At 36.9% G+C, this 10,220-nt stretch overlaps 1 long non-coding RNA gene across 1 annotated transcript in view; it reads left to right on the top strand.

Moving 5' to 3' along the window:
* LOC130562112 (uncharacterized) overlaps positions 1–9,034 on the top strand; it is a 20,333-nt gene extending 11,299 nt beyond the window's left edge. Inside the window, exon 4 of the long non-coding RNA XR_008963902.1 lies at positions 8,305–9,034. This is a non-coding gene — a long non-coding RNA (uncharacterized LOC130562112). The remainder of the gene's footprint in view (positions 1–8,304) is intronic.
* Positions 9,035–10,220: the final 1,186 nt, after the last annotated feature.

Genomic DNA, 10,220 nt, shown 5'->3' with positions numbered 1-10,220 from the left:
CATCACACACTCTCGCTGTCTCTCTATGAGGGGGTGGTGTAGGCGCCGGGTCTCAAAGGATCTAAGAAACATAGCTGCTATAGACAAAAATATCTAAAGGAAGCACATACACACTGTTGCGTGTACACACACACACAGTCTGTTACTGGCAGGGAAGTCGTGTTGGAGCTGTGGAGGATATTTCCATAGATGAACAGCAGAACGCTTGTATTTTTAGAGATTGGCCTCTTCATTCTGACTGTAAGAGGTGTGCAAGAAAGGCATCAGCAGCAATGCATTCTGGGATTGAGGCAAAGACCTGTATCACCTCTTTACCTCCACACACACACCGTTGACTCACAGATAGGACAAAAGGTCACACACACTTCAGGGATACAGCATATGTTGCCATATGTTCTGTATTGTGTACCAAGAATGCAAAGCGCGCGTGTGTATGTGTGTTTGTACGTCAGAGCGCAGTGTGTCCGCGGTCTCACCCTGGACGTGCCATCTGCCAGCGTATTCGTCCACTGAAGAGCCGACCGAAGAGAATCTTTCGCGTCAGGGAAAAGCAATTAATCGCGAGGTCTCATTAATATCTCAATTGTTTCTTCTACACAATAATGGGATGTCATGTTTCTCCTAAAAATATCTCTGATTTGCCATCACACCAGTCTGAGATGAGAATTTAACGATTTTAATATGAAATATTGTTATTTATAGTGATCAGAAAAACAGAAAACAAAGTCGATTGTTGTGTACTTGTATTAAATGAATGTGGACAGTACGTCTGTGGTCTTGGAGGAATTAGATGAGAAATGTTCGAGACATTTAAACTCTATGGGAGACAGATTTGAGATTACTTGAATCTTTATTTATATTTATGAAGTCAAATGTCTTGAAGCTAATTCCTCTGGTTTATGGTTGACCGGGTGTGTGTGTGTTCATCTCTTCAGACTGATCTGAATGCTCCTCTAATATGTCTTCACAGGCATCTTTCAGCTTTTGTTCATTTTAAACCCAAACAGAAGGGGTTAGTGTAGGCCAGTTCCAAAACATAACTGGAAGATAAGAGGCAAGGACTGAATTAATTTGAATTGGGTGTGAGAATAATTGGAGAGAATAATTAATCTCTGACTCATTTCACAGGAATGATTATAATTGCTGCGAAAAAGAACGTTAACTTTTTTTAACTACATGTAGCTACTGTAACAAAAAAAGATGGTGAGTTTCAGGATGGGCCATCATTAGGGTTGTTAATATATGTTTATATATAATTCAAAATATGTGTCGTATTCGAAATAAACTTGAGGTTAAACAAATGGTAATCCATCTGCCAAAAATCATAACTAATCGATCTAATTCTGAGATTAAACGTTTGTTTTCAATCATTGATTTCACTATTATTTAATTTTATACCCAGTCGACGTTAAAGATATCCAAGTCATAAGGTTTAAAGAATGTTCTTGACACTACGTCAAATTATTTTATGTAGAAATAATAAAAAGAGACTTAATAAAATAAATCAATGAAAAAGACTTTCGCTGTGCTTTCACATCACATATAGTCTTTAGGTAACGGGGTGCGCAGCATGAATGAACTCTGAACGTTTAACTTGCAACAAACACTGTGAGATGAGCAGAGTTCACAGGACACGCTCACACATTCACATCCATTAAAGACATTCAGTGTCGAGACGTCCAGAGACCACAACTAAACAAAGAAATGTTCTGAAATGTGTTTTCACACATTTGTATTCTCGAATGTATAAAGGAGAAAAATGTTCTGTAACATCATTCCAAATGACAAATATTGCCATTCTTTCAATTTCATTTCATTGATTTTCATTTCTTTAAGCTCATCACATGAGTCAGCACGCCATAACATTTGCTCTTAACGTTTTCAACTAGCTGTCACCTTTCACTCATCCTCGTGTGAGCGAACACAAAAGAAGATATTTCGAAAAATGTCTCGGCGGTTTTGTGTTCATACAATGGAAGTCAATGATGGTCAATGTTGTTTGGCGACCAACATTCTTCAAAATATCATGGATGAATAAATGATGACAGAATTCTCATTTTTGGATAAACGATGCCCTTACAACCATGTATGCCACTTGTTTTAAATGAGCGTTTTCTGAAGGTGAAGAAGCTTCTTCACTCTCTCAGTGTTGAAAGGGACAGAGTTTCAGGCCCCATTTCTAACCATCATCATTGCTTTAATAAATCCACTAAATGATCCATTATCTGTACCTCTTGACCTTCAGATTGTGACCCTGGGAGATGAGAGGTCATACAGTCGACGTAATGACTTTCATTAGCCAATGGAATTGTTCAAGGCCTGTCGACGGCCTGCGAGCTATAATGAAACGCACAGTAGTGAGAAACAGCTCGAACTTAAAGCCAATACACCATACATCTCTGAGCGTCTTTTTTCTCTCATTTCATGAACTCGATACACGGTTATTATCGAAAAGCACGAGAATGGAAAAATGACTCAGACCTCACATTGGTCCTGATGATGGGGCTTATTTTCTCTGCTGAGCCCATTTTTCTTTTGTCAATGCGGAAACTTTCTGAGCGCACGTATCGCCATGGCAACTTTGCAATGAGACGTTGTCTTGTGTGAAAGAGACTCTGCTGTGAGACTGAGACTCCAGCGTGTGCGTGCGCGCGTGTGCAATGAAACATAAAGGAAAAATGATGTTTGCACAGAGGCGAAACCTCCTCTTTTGTGTCACCTGTGCAGTGGACACTATTGAGTGTTTCTATCTGGCTTTTTTCACCCAAAATCTGAACATTTGTAATGGATAAGAAAATAATGCCTTTCATTAATTTATTGTTTATTTACTTGTCAAATTATTTTTATGACAGTTTATCACAAAAACATCAATCCAAACTGAATTGTAATAATACCTTACCATTTTTATATTATTTTATATTATGTTATTCTCATTTTTGTTAGTGTTTTTCACTGTGTAGGCAACATTGACTACTCTGAATTCTATTTAACACAATCATTTGTGTAAATCATCTTAAATTTAGCACTTACTTCGCCTTAAATGTATTTGCCTTGACCGTTCTCTCTCTCACTCACATTCGTACATTCGTATAGCCAAAGCATTTGCAGCTGGGCTGAGTACAAATAATGCAAGTATGTAAACAAACGAAAAGAAAGATAATTATAGTAATTACATAAACTAAAACAAAGTGTGATGTATGTAGTGCAACTTAAAGTGGTTTATAATATATGTAAATACATAAAAACAGAAATAAAGTATAGTTTAAACAAAGATTTACAAAAGCAAAATATAGATGTAAGTAGCAGAATAAAGGGATATAAAAATATAATGTTCTGTACATATATTGGAAACATCAGGTCAGGGCAGATTCGTTGTTTTTTTGTGACAGGCAGACAGCAATCTTTCTAAGATTGACAGTATACCAGACTTGTTAATACTCTGTTATGATTGGCTGATATTTTGGATGTGTCGACAGGTGCTTATCAAGGCAGGTTGAGCCGTTGAATGTTTGTGATGTTAAAATGGTGAAGATTTCTTTATGATGAAATCAAGCGGGGAAGCAGACTTTCTGTTCTTATAGTTCTGACAGGAAACATCTCTTTTATTTCAAAAGACCAAAATCCTGTTTTCAAAAAGGAACGTTAAGGAAATTCACTGGAAACGCTTTGATATCTCAAGTGGGCCGTTTAGCCGTCTGTAAGCTCTCAGCGCGTGCGCGTGTTATTGGCTGTCAGCAGTGCGTGGCGTTTCACACCTCTCACATCGAGCGGGGAAACTCACAGCGTCCAACAGAATCACAGACAGACTGAACTCAACTTCTTCTTAGCTTGATAAACTACTGAAACATTCGCTAAACAACTGACATTATTATATCAGTTAAGAGATGATTATATCATCAAGAGATGATGGAATAGTTCACACACCAATGATAATTGTGTCATTATTTAAATAGTTTCATGTATTTTAACATATTATTTACACGATTATCCAAGCAACTAACAATCACAGCAGCGTGTTGTACACATGGCAAGACCCACTTCAATTTTTAATTTAACATTATTATAATTTTTTAGATTGTGGGGTAAAACAGGAGGGGCTATATCACCGGTTGCACATGACAGGACTCTTTAAATCTATTTGATTTGTGAATCAGATTATAGAGAGATTTGAGGTCTACCGGTTAGTTAGGATTCTATTATCTGGTATCTTCTCTTGTGTGTATGCAGTGGGTGTGTGTAATGCGCTGTGCCATTGGGGTTTTACATTATTATTATTAATAGCAGCATGCTCTTTCAGTTTAGAGTTTGGCGAGTTCAGTCATTCAGGTAACCTGAATGGCTTTCTAAAATAGTCACTTAATCTAATTAGTGACTATTTTTACTGTGGTGAGAGGTGTAAAAATATACACCAGCCTCACCCTGTTGAGCAAATCATGTACAAAACAATATAACGCAGAACATTTGTCAGCGAAGCAAGATAGGCCTACTCGAGGAAGTGTGTTCGCGTGTGTTAGGTTCACGGATGTTCTCCATTATCTGCTTCTTCTTCTTCTCTGCTCTTTGATCTCAGGTCCCACTGCTGAACACTCCAAATAAATCCCCAAATAACCCATTTTCCCAATGTGTCGTCAAGCTTACAGTATGAAGTCCAGAAAAACTCTTTCAGTTTAAAGGTGGGATATGAGATTTATAAATATGGTCTTCTATATCCCAGTCAGGGTTGTCGTAACCAAAAACAATCTATTAAAGCGTTTCTGCTAATTGAAATGAAATAAAATATTGGCCTGAATATAATTCCAAAAACAGAATGTTGCCTAAGCAATGATCTGAAATGTAGATGTAGATTTAAGCACTAAAATTATTTACTGGAATAAAGTCCACTACGACTTAAATTGAAATGGTAAAAAATAGTATGATTTTAAGAAATTATTATTAAACATATTTTACTTTTAGTAAAATGACAAAAGTACCTAACAAAATAGCTACAAATTAAACTAAAATGAACAACAACAAGAATTGAAAGCAAATCGAAATATTAAAAGCTATAATCAAACTTAAACCTTAAAAACTTAATAAATCAAAATTAAACCTTGCTTTGAAACCAAAAGATGATGAGGTTAAATGAATAAAAAGACTAAAATGATTGTTGGTCAGTTAAACTGACAGTCTCCCTGCAAACGAATGCCATTGGTTGAGATGTCGCTGCATCTGATTGGTCGAGGTACATAAACAGAGCAATGTCTTAAATACATTTATTGACCTCTAATCAAATATAAGCAAATGTGTGACGTTATGGAACATCGCCATGATGGACAATCAACAGGTTTTGTCCACGCCAACTCAAGTGCATGCAAAGCAACTTCACTGCTCTCTTTTTCACAAGAAGAAAATATAAGCAAGTGACTTTTCCAAAAGTCAAGAGACATTAAAGAAACCTCGTCTGTGATTTTTCCGTTCTACGGTGTTGTTTGACATGTCGTCGAGAACAAAACTAACGTTACTGCATCCATCATCACAGCACGAGTCCTTTTAAACGCATCCGAGCGGCTTTTATTATGTTACATAACAGCACACATTCTCAGTCTCTGTCTGCTGCTGTTTGTTCCACCGACTTCTGTGACACGCTCAATGAATTTATAAAGCCAGCCGGTGATGTTTATAAGGCCATTATGCTTTGGAGAAAGCTCTGATAGCTTGAAACATCAGATTGATCATTTTTAGGACGTTGTTGTTTGTTTAGACAGGTATTTGTGAGGGAGAGAGAGTTTCATTGTCTTTGGTTGTTTGTTCTCCCAGTTGTCTCATAGGAAGTGACCGCCCTGCCTCTGTCATCCCCAGAGAGACATAAGAGAAACCAAAGAAGACATTCCATCGACTACTCCCATACGTCAGAAAAAAAACAGATGAGATCTCTTTACTACATGAAGTATGTATCAGACGTCAGTGAGATTAAATGAAGAGCAAATGAAAACCTTTACATGAGTCTCATCTGTGTCTCAGATATTTCTCCTGACATTAAGAGTCAGAAATGTCACAAACGTCTCTGTCATTAGAGTTTGAGAAGAGATGTAAACAATGTGTTAACCCAGCTCAGATTGGTCAAGTCTACAATCAAAAGTCAATATTATTGATCTCATTATGAACAATATTGACTCAAATCCAGATTATTTTACCTCTACAATCTACATTCATTCACACCTTCATACTCTTCATCGAGTGTGTCTGTTTGATTTATTTCAAGCAAGCTTAAGAGAAACACTCTTAAGAGATATTAAGTTAATACTTCAATGAAACACAACTGAGAACTCCATCAAATCTCCTGAGCTGTAATTTTCCTTTGTTTCAACTTATTTATCAAAACGTTCAAATCAGCATCAAACCAAAGTTTTACTTTTAGATGACAGATGTCCTATTGTAGTTTTCATGAGAACTGAAGCACATTTAACACAATGAGCGTTCATGAGGTCTAACCTGTTACCTCTCATTCCAAGAGTAACTCAGATAGCGTGCAGTCATTTTCTGAACCCATAATTACTTCAAAACCTCAGTAAGTCATGTGACTACAAGAAGATACCCTCTAGCAGTTGTCTCTAGTCTCTACATGATCAAAAAAAAAATCCGTAAAAACAGACATTCTCTGTAAACTGGAGAAACAGAAATATACCGTAAAATACTTTTTCCCCTTTAAAATAACAGGATATATTAAATTGTTTTCCCTGTTTCTCTTGTAAATTTGTTGTCTTTTCTGTAATTTTACAGTTTTGAATAGTATTTCAAAAATAATCGGTAAAAAAAAGAAATCTTGTGTGGCAGCTGGGGCGTCAGAAATAAACTGTAAAATGATCCCCCCTTGTCTTGTAAATTTGCGGTCTTTTACTGTCATTTTACGTTTTATGTCCGTATTTAAAAAATACATTTAAAAAACTTTTAAAACGTTTTTATTTACGTGAAAAATCTATAAAAAAAATTCTGTAAAATATATTTTTTTTCACAGTGTAGGTTTAGTTGAAATGTTGTCTTGAAGGTCGATATCACTTCATCATCTACTCTGACGAGTCATTGTATGAACTTGCTGCATACAACAGATCTTATAGGCTGCACCCTCTATAGTTTGAGATAAAAATGATTTGTTTGATGAGATGTGTAAATTAATAATATACTGGACATTAGGTAAGGGTGAGGCCGGTGTATGTATAGTTTTTCTCTAATCCACTGATGATTCAGCTTTCATCAGGACGTCCAGTGTTTGTTTTATTGACTTGAATGTGTGACATCTTACTAGTGAACTACTTCTAGTACAAACGTATTCGTTGCACTTGAAGGCAGCATTAACCCAACCCTCATATCAATCTGGGAATGTCTGGACCCTTTGACTGTCCTAGTGTGTATAAACTCCATGTGTAAAAAGTGTACAAAAGTACTATGTGTAAAGTCCTGATTGTTCCTTTGAGTACTTTAGGGCTGTCAAACGATTAATCGCGATTAATCGCATCCAGAATAAAAGTTTGTGTTTACATAATATATATCTGTGTACAGTGCATAATAATTTTGTAGTTATTAACACATACATACATGCATATATTTAAGGAAAAGCTAAAAATGAATAAACATTTATATATAATTTCAATTATTAGTAAATATAAATAAATACATGTAAATATTTCCTAAATATGTATTCATGTGTATGTGTTTGTATTTATAAATACAAAATTAATATGCACAGTACACAGACATATATTATGTAAACACAAACTTTTATTCTGGATGCGATTAATCACGATTAATCGTTTGGCAGCCCTACTTTTTATTTGATTTTTATGTTGTTTGTTACTGCTGACTCTAAGAGTTCTGTTTAAAAAATCCCAGTGCACTCGCACTGCCTGAATGCGTACAAATGACAAATAAAAAGTCTACATTTTAAAGATCTTCACAGTATAAAGTGTTTCGGGGCTAAAGTGTTCCTCACTGAAGGAAATGAAGCCGTTTATTAAAATCTGTGGTGATTCAGAAAGCATGTAGATGAACTTGCGGTGTATCCAAAAATGTTCCCGAGACACAATTATCCTGCACATCACAACATGAAATTAGGTTGGTCTTTTCAGTTCTAAAATTATTTACAATGTAAAATTGTGAAAAGCCCTAAAAAATAAGCGTGAACTGAATTAAGCATTGCCATTATTACCAAGTATGTATTGACCAATAATCTTTCACTTATTTACAGTACATGCTGCAAACATCCCTTCTTGAATGAAATAATGTAACTCCTAATTTCCCTTTATTCATGATTTTTCATTTCTGAAACAGACTTCTGCGCTGTGATTCATGCAGACCTTGAGGAGAACCGTGAATGCACCAGGAAACAGTGAGGTGAGAAGGAAATGTGAGAGAACCGTGGGCTTCTCATCCCGCGTGAGGGTCATGGGCCTGTGGGTGGAGGGAGTGGGCCGCGCACAACAAAAGCATCTCGAGCATCCTTCCATCGACTCGATGAAATGTCAGAACATCAGGCTACATTTAACCACGAATACAACCGCCCCCTATATTTCTACTGCAATCGACTCTCAAACCTGCACATCTTTGCTCTGGAATATTTCATTGTGAAGTGTCATTTTATTTTTGCACATCCCCTGGTGACTCTCGTCGGGCAGGTGACATCTCACTGAAACAGCTCTCTCAGCAGGGTCCTCCCCCGCATGCCCTTCTACCCCATCATATTTGATTTCTCAGGGTGGAACAGAGTGAACGCTATAGAGAAGAGACCCATCTGCAGTTTTCTAACTGAACCAACATCATCATCACTCAAATGTATCACAATAGAATAGAATAGAATAGAATAGAATAGAATAGAATAGAATAGAATAGAATAGAATAGTTTATAGAGACATGATATAAGTTTATAAACAGTGAATGAGTTCTGAGTGTGGATGTGTGGCGTTCTCTCAGTGGTTGTGTCGTGGCGTGTATCCTCTATTGTCACACTCTTTCTTTAGCTTCCTCACTGTGTGTGTGTGTGTGTGTCCTACTTTTGTGCACGCGTCGTCACAACACGCTTTTGCTGTGGCAACCGGCATTACCAAGCATGACGCTCACACGCGAGATGTCGCGCTTCGTTGCACGCACTTACAGTCGGGCGAACGCGCAAACTCCTTGCGCGCTCATGTAGTGAATGGTGCGCACTTCGAATACAAAGCATTGATAGAAAGTAATGCACAAAGTAATGCTTTCCATTAAGTCTGGTTTAGTTTTTACAATATTTTGAGCTATTACATAGTATTTAATTATCATTTAAAGCTGGTGTGGCTGTGTGTATATATATATATATATATATATAGGATATTGTTATTATGATTCATGTTTTAATTTCATCGAGTCATGACAGCAGCGCTGTAGTTTTGTTTTCACACACTCACTCTACACAAGGACCGTGAGCACATGACAGTCAATGTGCCGTGTCCCGTACTGATCACACTGGATTTACCGACCGCCTTCTGCTATTGGACAAAAGTAGGTCAACTCCAGCCAAGGGCTGAGCGATGTGCGCCTGTTCCGTGATTAACCGCACTGCGCATCGGCTTGACCGTGATTGGACGCTCTTTTACGCGCACTCGACAGTCAGCCAGTCTTACGCGCCCGCGCTGTGTCTCTGCTCAACGCTGGTGACAGGCGAAGACTGTTACTGTGCAGTCAGAGAGCTTTGGTCTTTAGAAGAAATTGATGTTGTGGTTCGAGGTGTGTGGCTACACGCGAGAGGGAGCAGTGAAAATAAATGTGCTCAAAACAACCCGTTTCGCATTAAATGTGATTATAAGTTGCACATATCGGTTTTTATTGTGTGGGTTAAATGAACAATTAAACTAGTTGAACAAAGTATCCAACAAAATGCGAGTTGTTATTGTATTTAGTCTAGCACAAAATGTTTTTCGAAGTTAAAGATTTTTCAAAACCAATTTGCTAGTTACAATTCAACATAAGTGAGTAGAATTTGGTATATAGGCTATATTAAGCATTTGCCTATCCAAAATGTTTAGTTAGTTACAATTGAACTAACATGAGAAAATGGAGAATAGAATAGAATAAAAGGGATTATTGTTTTGTCTAGAATACAGTTTGCAGTGGTTTTACATTTACATTGATCACGTTTAATCAAGGCAATTTACAGTTAATCCGTATGTTTCCCAACAGCATTTCATGCTTACGTATTATTTCTCATAATTAAGTAA

Source organism: Triplophysa rosa, linkage group LG11 (assembly GCF_024868665.1).
Source record: "Triplophysa rosa linkage group LG11, Trosa_1v2, whole genome shotgun sequence".
Lineage (NCBI taxonomy): Eukaryota > Metazoa > Chordata > Actinopteri > Cypriniformes > Nemacheilidae > Triplophysa > Triplophysa rosa.
This window is presented reverse-complemented; position numbering and strand designations above follow the sequence as displayed.